The sequence below is a fragment of the Peromyscus maniculatus genome, chromosome 7, assembly GCF_049852395.1.
Source record: "Peromyscus maniculatus bairdii isolate BWxNUB_F1_BW_parent chromosome 7, HU_Pman_BW_mat_3.1, whole genome shotgun sequence".
Classification (NCBI taxonomy): Eukaryota; Metazoa; Chordata; class Mammalia; order Rodentia; family Cricetidae; genus Peromyscus; species Peromyscus maniculatus.
The window spans coordinates 25,010,379-25,021,753 of record NC_134858.1 but is presented as its reverse complement, the minus strand read 5'-3'; positions in this window follow the sequence as shown (position 1 = coordinate 25,021,753).

Below are 11,375 nucleotides of genomic sequence, written 5' to 3'. Positions count from 1 at the left end.
ATATTGTAGATATAATAGGATGAAAAAGTAGATTATTGAGTCTTTTAAAAAGCAATTTGTTCAAAATGTTTTACATTGCTATGGATTTTAGTTTATTGATACAAATTTAAAGTTAATTTTGTTATACTATATGTATATTTCTACTCTTATTTAAGATATTATGTTTGTACAGCTCATTTGAAATTGTAATATATAATTAAGAAATACAGATTAATAATTAGTCATCTATGATAATCACACTCATAGTCATGTTAGTTTTCTAGGTATACATAAATATATTTCAGTTAGGTAGATAATCTTCAAACACTTCAAAAAGCTACAGAATATGGAATTTGAAACATTTTAAAAACTTAGACTTTCTGGACAATGAGATACATATGCTCCTAGCAGCACTGATTTACTTCAAAGAAGATGATGGGCATTGAAGAAACTCCCTATGGAGTTTGCTTTCCTTATGGCAAAAGTTAGCCATTTGGGCAAGAAACTGTTCTTGCCTGGACTGCTTGACAAAATGTTGTATCAACTGAACATGCAGGACCCATGGAAAAATGACCATTAACTTTTACCAAAACAAGGCAAGATGATCCTTCAGGTTCCTGCTTCACAGAAGAGACTGCCAGACATTCTGCAGGACACAGGGAGAAGCAACTGAAAAACTTTAGGCCTGTAGGCTGAAGATGGATACTCTAACATTGCTGAAGAACTTTGGATGACTGTCCAGGCAGCCAGCTGTTTCTGTCATTTCCAGAATTTTAGAAGTTGCTTACAAAGCACTTCCTGTTTGCTTAGGTAATATTATATCCTTCTGGGGTCTTGGATGTAGTCGAAGACTAGATAGATATAATTTTTCTTGGTTATTATAAAAGATAAATTAGATATGAAACTTTAGACTCACAAATATAGAATAGATGATAAAATATTTTCTTTAATTTTGCCAAATACAAATAGACTAGATATTGTAACTGTAATTCATGCTTGATAACTGTTTGTTATGTATAATTTTACTATATTAAAGCTAAAACCTTCCTTTTTGATTAGATAGAAAAGGGGAAGTGCTGAGGGATGTCTTTCTGTATGTTGTGAATATATGTTGTTCCCATTGGTTAATAAATAAGCTGCTTTGGCCTATGGCAAGGCAGCTTAGAGGCAGAAGGGAAAATCCAAGAGATATAATGAGAGAAAAAAGGAGAGGAGAGGGAGATGCCAGCTGCTGCTGCAGAAGGAACAATAAGATGCCAGCAGACTGATGTGCCACAACTACGAGGCAACTTACAGATTAATAAATATGGATTAAGTTTTAAGAGCTAGCTAGCAAGAAGCCTGCCATAGACCATGCAATTGGTACTTAATATTAAGCCTCTGGATGACTATTTTGTAAGTGGCTGAAAGACTGCAGGGCCAGGCAGGACTGGAGAAACCTTCTGGCTACACTCATCCACCCTAGCAAAGCAGGAAGGCTCTAGGAAGCTATATAAGGGTTTGACTACATGGAAGAGTAAGGAATGGAAAGCACCTTTGTAATACCTCACAGCCTTCAACCTCCTATTATCCTTCTTTTATCTTAGACTTCTTTGAGAGTTTCATGACTATCTCTATTTCTTCATCTGCCCTCTTGCCCAGTTCTCAATAATTTGGCTTCCTTTCCTGGTTTTTCTACCCAGATCAATTTTCAGCAAGGTTGTCATTGGTTCTAAACAAACACCCAACATACAGTATACCACTTATATCTTATGTCACTAATATGTTAATGGAGCATAAAGCTAAGAAGATGTTCTGTTAAAAGGTCATGTTTATGCGGGCTACCTTCTTGTTGCCTCCCAAGACCAACTTCCCATTGTTTTCTCCCTGTTTTCTTCCACTACATGGGACACATCACTGGAATCCTGAGCCTTGTGGCTTTTAGCAGGCTTCCACCTGCGGAAACCTTGGGCTCGAGGTTGGAAGGGGAAAGGGCAGTGAGATCAAAGTGTTTGTTCCATGTCTAAGAGGTCAACTGGGGCTCTCATGCATGTTATGCCTCCTTTAACTTCAACGTGTCCTGCAATATGGGACTTTTCTTTTCCGATTATGGTAGGTTCTTCTTCCCTTTTAACCTTCAAACCTATGACAGTGCAATGTTATTATTGGTTATCAACCTGACTGAAGTGGTTTTCCCCTCTTATAATAGGGCCAGCTATTTTTTTGCTAAGACTTCAGCCCTATATTACCCCACCATCCTATGTTGACTCATGTCTGGCTTCAATCAGGAAGTATGTCTACTCTGGCAGCCAGTCAGGGTCCTATCTAGCCACGAGCAGGAACTGTTCTTGCTATTTTCAGTCAAACAGGCCCCTGCCACAGCAAACAGACCCTGGCACTGCAACCACATAACCAGATCTTGTGAGCCAATCATAAAATGATTCCTGTACCAATAAGGGTCTATACTCATCACTTCAAAGTACACTTAACCATAGCTGAAATTCCCCTAGCTGTGCTTAAAAGGAGCCTGCAAGATTCTCTCGGGGTCTTCATTTTGCCACTTTGTCAGATAGTTTGACCTCTGCATGCTGGAATTTTTGCTCTTGAGAATTAATCACTCTTGTTGATTACATACGTATCTGGTGGTCTTTTATGGGACTTCTTGTGGACCCTAACAGTGACAGAATTAGAATCACATGAGAAATGAGGCTCTGGGGATGCCTTTGAGGAATTATCTTGTTAGGTTAACTGGTTAAGAAGACTCATCTTAACTGTGGGTGGGACCATTTCCTGGAAAAGGGATCCTGGGATGTATACAGAGGAGAAAGTAAACTGAGCATCAAATTTGCATTTGTTGCTGATTCTTGACTTTCAATGCAATCCAACTGGCTGTCTTCAGCCTCTGTCACTGTTGATTTCTCTACAATGGTAGGCTGTAACCCTGAACAATAAGCTATAATAAATTCTTTCTCAATTAAGTTGCTTTTGTCAGGGTATTCTCTCACAGCAACAGGAAAAGATATCGAAAACAATGACAACGTCTAGGCATTAATTACCCTGGGTTTTTGCTCTAACAATAGAGTCTTCCTACACCCTGCCACATCTACGAAAACAGCCTCTTTACAAATAACTCTTCCTATGGTTGTTTGTTTTTTATTAAAACCCCAACTTACACAGTGTGATGTCATTCACTGACACCCCTCTAGTATATCCATTTGTATTTAAACTTGAATGTTATTCCTTTCAGACATCTAATCAAATCCAATAAGGTGCATGGAAGCAAAAATGAGGAAAATGGAGAGAGTCCCTAATCATGACTCTTAGAGGGACTAGAAATTGAATGTCCTGACAGTAAACAAACATAACCCCATCAAACAGCAAGTAGGACTCTGTGTGAGCAGTATATGGTTCTCTGAGGCCTGAGAATCACAGTGCTAGGATTTGCATCCATCCACGTTTGGCTGCACCGATTGCTACTTCACTGGCAACAGCGTGAGCAAGAGGGATCCTGACATACACTGTAGAGCCTTTGAGCTGGATAGGGCTCTTGAGCTTGCCTCTTCACCACCAGCCTCTCCAGGATTGCTTCTGTCACTCAGGGAAACACTCCAATGACTCTGAGAAATACAAGAATGAGGGACCTGAGAAAAACTGCCCCTTATACTTGGCAAACGAGATACAAGGACATTGAAATGTGAAAGTTCAATGGATTTTTTTTTTTCAAGGCAGGGTTTTCTCTTTGTAGCTTTGACTGTCCTGGTACTCACTCTGTAGACCAGGCTGGCCACAGACTCACAAAAATCCACCTGCCTCCAAGTGCTGACGTTAAAGGCATATACCACCACCTCCCTACATGTTCAATGATAATTTAATCAGTACCATCCCAGCTAAAGACACACAGATAGCATTTATGGGATTCTCATCAGATTTGACCCTGCTAATAACTCCCAGGTCTCCCTGATTCTCTCTCATCTTTCTGATTTGTCTTTCTCCTATACCATTTTTTTTTCTGCCTGCCCCTTAGATACCAGCATCTCCCAATATTCTAATCTTGGCCGTCATCCATCTCTTTCTCCACATTTTCATAAACAAATACCTCTTGGTTCATGGCTGAGCCTGAGGCTCCATCTGCTCTTTCTCTGTAGCATACTGAATTAGTAAAAAGAATTTGGAAAACCCCGGAGCCAAACAAGGAACACAGTGAATCCAGGATAAATTCTGGTGTGGAGATACTGAACCCCTGGAAAGACTATTACAGTCCACGGTGCTATGCCTGCTTTCTTTCTCATTACCCAAGGAGCAGAGGAGAGCTGAGCGAGGGAGCTGGGTCTTCTTTCCCCTGGTGACAGGAGAGATGACCAAAAACCTGCTGCTACAACTAAAGTCCATGTCTCAGAAAATAACTGGATAGGGCACTGGACTCTCAAAAAATAAATCAAAATCACAGATTTTTAAGATGGATCAGAATGGAAAAGCAAACCATGAGTAATGAATACGTGGAGACTCATATGTGTATTTGTACTCATAAAGACCATTTTACATACATTTAGCTACTATTGAGAATATACATCTGAGAATATGTAATATAAGAGTTAAGAATACCTGTGGGTGGAGAGATGATGCAGGAATTAAGAGTATTTGCTGAAGGAGAGCTGGTCCCACCCCCATGGGAGAGCTGGCCCCCACACTCCGGAGAGATGACCCCACCCCACACCATGGGTTGATTCCTATGGCCTGAGCCCGGGAGACCTGGCTCCACACCTTGCCTGAGGGGGCAGTCCCAGTGGCCCTGACCAACCAACTCAGGTACCACCCAGAGTCACATCCTGGGCCTTGGGTTGGCCCACCCTAACATCTACCCCATCTATAACCTGCAGAAGTGCATGAAGGAACTGGTCTTGCAGAACGATAACTTCAGGATCTCCGTGACTCATGGCAACAGCAGGATGTCCAAGAGGAATTTCAGTGAGGGTCCAGGGATGATGGTGTGCCAGAGGCTTTGAACCAGACCAAAGACTCATTGCAATGAACATTTTGTGGGTGGGGCTCATTGGACAAAAGGGTCCAATACTGTGTGGCACATTGCAGCTCCCAATGCCACTAGGATGAATGAAGAGGAGTTGGAAAGACAGGGGAGCAAGGTGGGTTTTTGTTGTTGCTGGGTTTTTGTTTTGTTTTGTTTTGTTTTGTTTTGTTTTGTTTTGTTTTGTTTGTTTTTTGTGTGTGTGTGTGTTTTGTTTTGTTTTGTTTTATTTTTAATTGTTTTTTTGCAGGGTTTCTTTGGGAGCGGATGCTGCAGGAGTGGAGAAGGAATATAGAGGGATTGTGAGGTGAGCAGTATTGGGGTGCATGGTATGAAATTCCCAAAGAATCAATAAAAATTATGTTTAAAAGAAAAAGAGAGGGCTGGAGAGATGGCTCAGTGGTTAAGAGCACCGACTGCTCTTCCAGAGGTCCTGAGTTCAATTCCCAGCAACCACATGGTGGCTCACAACCACTTGTAATGAGATCTGGTGCCCTCTTCTGGCCTGCAGGGACACATGCAGGCAGAATACTGTATACATAATAAATAAATAAAAAAAAAAAAAAAAAAAAGAAAAAGAAAAAGAGAGAGAGTACTTGCTACTCTTGCAGAGAAGGACCCAGGTTCAGTTCCCAGCACCCTATGGCAGCTCACAACCTCCTGTAACTCTAGTTCTAGGAGATCTGAAGCCTTCTCACCTCCACAGACATGAGGCACACACATGGTGTACTTACATACATACAGCCAAAACACTCAAGAACAGAAAATAAAAAATAAATAAATGGTTAAAAGAAAATAATTTTGAAATAAGAAATGCCCTCATACACAGGTTTCATTCTAATAATTGCTTAAAACAAATACACTACACTGTCACCAAAGCTGGGGTTGAGATGGAGAAGTAAAAACATGTCCAAAGGTATAATTCAGGTTAAGAAAGAAAGAGCATCCTATCAAATTTCAGGTAGAGGGAGCAGTCAGCCAGTAGGGTCCTGGTAGAGGAAGAGCTGGTGTCTGTTGTCATCTAATAGTGGCAAAGGACATATGGTACTGACTGAGTGTTTGGAAATGAAACATAATCATTATTGGAATGAAAATAATAGTTAAGCTCCCAAATTTAATAAGGAAGTAAATAAGCAATAAATATCAATTGAAAATAAACAGCACAAATCAGAAAAAATATACAAAGAGAAAAATCAAGAAACTTTAAAATAAAGGGAAATAAAAACATAAAGCAATATTAAGCACCATGTAAGGGATGATAATTTACTCAGGGTGAGCTAACTGAATCCCCCTCTGCAAAACAGACACTGCCACACTGAGTTTCTTCATGTTAAGAAGACAGGCAATGCTGGGCTTATGACCAACACCTATATCTCAGTAGTAGAAACACTGTAGCGTGGGAATCATGAGTTCCAAGACAGGCTGTACTACATAGCAAGATCCTATCTTTTAAAAACACAAAATTGGGCTGGAGAAATAGCTCTGCACTTAGGAACACTTGTTACTCTTGCAGAACACCCAGGTTCAGTTCCCAGTACCCACATGGCAGCTTACAACCATTTGTAACTGAAGATCCAGGAGATCTGATGCATTCCATAGGCTCCTGAGTACACATGGTGCACATATATACACTCAGGAATACACATGCATTAGGTAGATGATAGATAGATAGATAGATAGATAGATAGATAGATAGATAGATAGATAGATAGATAGATAGATAGATAGATAGATGATAGATAGATGATAAATAGATAGATAGATAGATAGATAGATAGATAGATAGATAGATAGATAGATAGATAGATAGATAGATAGATAGCCAGCAACATTATTTAAAAGCCTCCTGACTATGAAGGCTAGGTGAGCTATGACAGACTTCTAAATGCAGAGCTAAGTTTATTAATTGCTGTTAACCAAAAATAAGGAGGGAGCTGATGCTATTGAGCTGAGCAGAGGGAGTCAGCAGGAGAAGGAGGAAGGTCTGAGCTTGTAAAGAAAGATCTTTGGTTTTGGCACCTGGAGCAAGATGTTAAACACACAGGCTTGTACAAGGCAGACTATTGGTCCTGATAGACCCCTAATAGGATCACATCCTCACCAAAGGAGCAACACAGGGAGGCAGGGATGCTCCACTGGCTTAGCTTTGATCACACCTGCAAGCCTATGTCTTTTCTTACATTTCTCTCTTAAATTCTACCATTTATCTATTTTTTCAGTGTTTGTTGTCTTCACTATTACAAAGTTACCTCATGTGTGTGTGTGTGTGTGTTGTTGTTGTTGTTGTTGTGTTAGTTTTTGAGATAGCATCTTAACTCTGTAGCCCAGGCTGGCCCTTAGCCTCCCAAGTGATGGAATCTAAGGCATGTACCACCATTCTCAGCTAAATTTACCTTTTAAAATACCATTTTAATACCATGGTGACACATGCTTGTAATCCAAGCAATGGAGAGATAGAGTCAGGCTGATCTCTGGGGTTTGCTGGTCATCCAGGCTACTCTGCATTGAGAGTCTCAGGCTAGTGGGAGCCCCTGAGGAGTGATACCAGGGTTGTCCTCTGACCTCAACATGCTTGCTCACATGCATACACCTGTATACACATGAGTACAAACAAACATACATACATACACAGAAAAAAAAATTAAGAAATCAACTTAGTCTGTTGCTAATATATACACTACCTGTCTTGGGCTCAGCAAACTTTCCTTGGTCTCTTACTATTTCTAGTAGCTCATTATAGATTCTGTCCTTATTAGTGTTAACTGTCCATTTGATTCAGCCCAGAGTCATCTGAGAGCAGAACCTCAACTGAGGAATTGCTCAGATCAAATTGGCCAGTGGGTATGTCTATGGGAGGTTATCTTGATTGCAAATTGATGTAGGAGAGCTCAGCCCACCATGGGCAGCACTGCTCCTGGTCAAGTGGTCCTGGGATGTACAAGAAAGTTAGCTAAGCATGGGTCAATGAGTGAGCCAGTGAGCATTGTTCTTCCATGGTTCCTGCTGGAATTCCTAGCTATGAAGTGAGTGCCTTGGCCCGAGATTGTTGTGGTTTGAATGAGAAATGCCTCCCTTCCACAGTCTCAGGCATTTAAACATGTGGTCCCCAACTGATGACACTATTTGGGGAGGTTTAGGAAGTATTGCTTTCTCAGAAGGAGTATGTCACTGGGGGGAGGGGTGGGCTTTGAGCACTAAAGCCTCATGCTCTTCCAGTTCATTCTCTCTTCTTCACACCTGCTGTTCAATATGTGAACTCTCAGGCTCCTGTTCCAACCACCTTGCCTGCTGTTTTTTGTAATGTGATGGGCTCTCATCCCTCTAGAACCATAAGCTCTAACAAACTCTTCCTTCTATAATTTGCTTCAGATCATGGTGTTTTATCACAGCAACAGAAAAGTAACTAATACAGAGGTGATTCTGTTTGGATAGTACACATGCCTGCCTTCAGTTCCTATCTTGATGTCCCTCGATGGTGGACTTGACCTGGAAGTGTAACACAAATAATCCTTCCCTCCCATAAATTGCTTTTGGTCATGGTGTTTCTCACACCAACAAAAAGTTAATTAGAGAAGATCTTGGAGATTTTTTATGTTGATATTCATGTTATTTGAAGATAATGAAAGTTTTGTTTAATTTGCTGAAGTTCAAACCTTCCCTTTGGTGAATGTTAACTGTGAACATTAACTATACTCATTAGATTTTCAGTACAATATTTCATGATGGAGCTGATGTCTTTTTTTTTTTTTCCTAGCTTTGAACTTTAGAGGAAATGCTACTCATTTCACCACTGACAATGATATCCTTCCTGCAAGGTTCAATAGGCATCCAGATTTGAAACAGCATGTTAATCTATCAACCCCCACCTCTGGAAGATAGCCACTGCTAAGCTTCTCATCCAGGCTGGGGCCATCTTCCTAATTCATCTCTTTCTTGGTGAATGGATGTTCCACTATCCCAACTAGAAAACTTAGTAAGCTGTTGGGTTTTCTGGACTGATTTTAGAACAAATCCATTTTATTGTGCCTACTCTCTACGCCTTTCGAAACCCCTAGTCACAGAACTCAGTGGAGTCCTAACATCTGTTTTGGGTGGGCCATCCCTCTCATCGAGCTTCACAGAACCTTCCAGAGCCAAGATTGATAAACCCTGCCCTCAAATGTGCAAAATCTCCCCCCTTGGAGCTCTGCAGTCTGGTCCCTTGATCCAGCAGCCTCAGCACTTACCTGCTGCTCCCATCAGTCACAACTGGCCCACTCTTCTTCTCAGGAGTACTTTTTCTCAGTATCTCTAAAATACATACCTTCGCCTGCACCCTGCCTGAGCTCCACAGAGGCGACAGTCTCAACAATTGCATTGTTAAGGCATGTTAGGGACCACTGCAACTGTATGTAGCATTGTGACAGTGTCCTCTTGGCATCTGGCTTCTGTGGAACCCACCCTCAGAATTCCATCCTTAAGGTCGTCTGGCCAGAATATCTTAGAATGTGTTTCTTATATGCAAAGACTGAGTCAGGCATTTGGGGGTGTGCAACATTGCAGGAACGCTCTTTGCAAAGAAACTTAAATGGATAAAGGAATGCTAGGTAGGATATAGAGAAGTAAATAACAATGTCATTTCAGATAAATTCCAGCCTTGGCCTGATCCAGAAGATCGTGATAGAGGTGGCCTTTGTCTCTGACCCAGCCACAATGGGACACAGTATATAACCTCTTAACTGAGGAGACTTGTGTCAACAGAGCAAGACCTGGCAGCAATGGAACATGTGACACATTAGCCACCAGGACCCAAAGGAGTTGGAGACCTGGCATGCCCGCCTAAGGAAGAGGGTCTGCTGGGCTGCTGCTGTACCTACGGTGCCTCTAAACCCTAAAGCGGTGTCCTGAGAAATGCCTGCTCTGGTCAGCAAGTTCTCTCATCTGCCTCCCAGCCCTGGATTAGGTCATAGCTGTTGTCTCAACTTTCTCCTCAACCCGCTCCAGCTGGGATGGCTGTCCCCACTATTCCACTGAGACGGCTCTTGTCAACAGCAACTACCTCCTCTGTTCAGCCCACACCAGGTGGCCACTTCTCTGTCCTTCACTGAGGACTTTACCATCCTCCGCCCTTCTGTATCCTGCCTCTCTACCTAGGCTGTTTCCTTATTAAATGTTTTAATTTATTTTATATATCAACCACAGTTTCCCTCCTCTCCTCCCGTCCCCCCGCCCCCGCCTTCTACGGCTCCCCATCCCTTCCTCCTCCATCCATTCTCTAGGTTTTTAATACCGCCTCCAGGCTCCCACTAGAATTCCAGGCTCATATCCAGTGGCATCTCCCCTGGATGTCTAGCAATCATTTCAAACTCCATGACTCTGGATTACCTTCCTCTTTCACCTCTCCTCTCCTCCCTTGCCCTCCATTCCAGGCTGGCAGATAAATACCTGTTTTGTTTGTTTGTTTTTCCCCCATTCTCCTTCCTGTACCTCTGATGGCAAGTCTCTCAACAAGTGTGGCAACACTCCCCTGTCAGCACATCTTCACTGGCTTGACTTCTCTTCGTCCCCACTACAGCATCATCTTTTAAAAGCAATGTTCTTAACTTAGGAGGGTACTAGTGATCTTTTCACTGGCCTCCTAAGCAGATACTCTACCCCCAAAACAAAATGGTCTTGATTTGTAAAGCTCATGAAGTTTGCTGCCCTGTGAGCTCCACCTAGCCCTATCTTTATCGTGGTAACTAATCTGAATTTTCACGATTAGAAGTATTACATTGCTCATTACTGTTGGGTTCCCAGGAGCTATGTGACCAAGTCTGGGGGGCGGGGGGGGGGGGAGCGCAGGTGTCCTTGGACTGTGTCATGTCCATAGAAGGGGGTTCTTGCTAGGATCTCATTTCTGTTCTGCAGACATCAAAACTGATGTGAACAAGGAGGAAAGGAAGAGGTAAAGGGATGGGCAGAAAGAGGGAAAAGGGAAAGAGAAGCCACTGAGTGGATCCCTCACTGGTCCATAGGGATGAGGAAGATACATTTTCCTTAGCACATGAGGTTACTGTGAGCACAAAAATGAAATCTGAAATATTTTTGTGAAGCATGGAGTTAGGGGAATGTTTAAAAAGGAATAGGTTAAGGAGCAGGACAGACGGCTCGGCCATTAAGAGCACTTGCTGCTCTTACAAAGAACCCAGGTTTGGTCCCCAGCACCCACATGAAAGCTCACAGCTGCCTGTAACTCCAGTTGCAATGCATCTGACACCATCTCGTGACCTCTGTGGACTCCTGCATGCATATGGTACACATAAAAACATGTAGGCAAGCATTCATACACAAATTTTTAAGGGTTAAAAAATTATATAAACACTATTGAATATAGAAAAGGTCCTTGGCTATGTTCAGTTATTTTTTTAAAAGG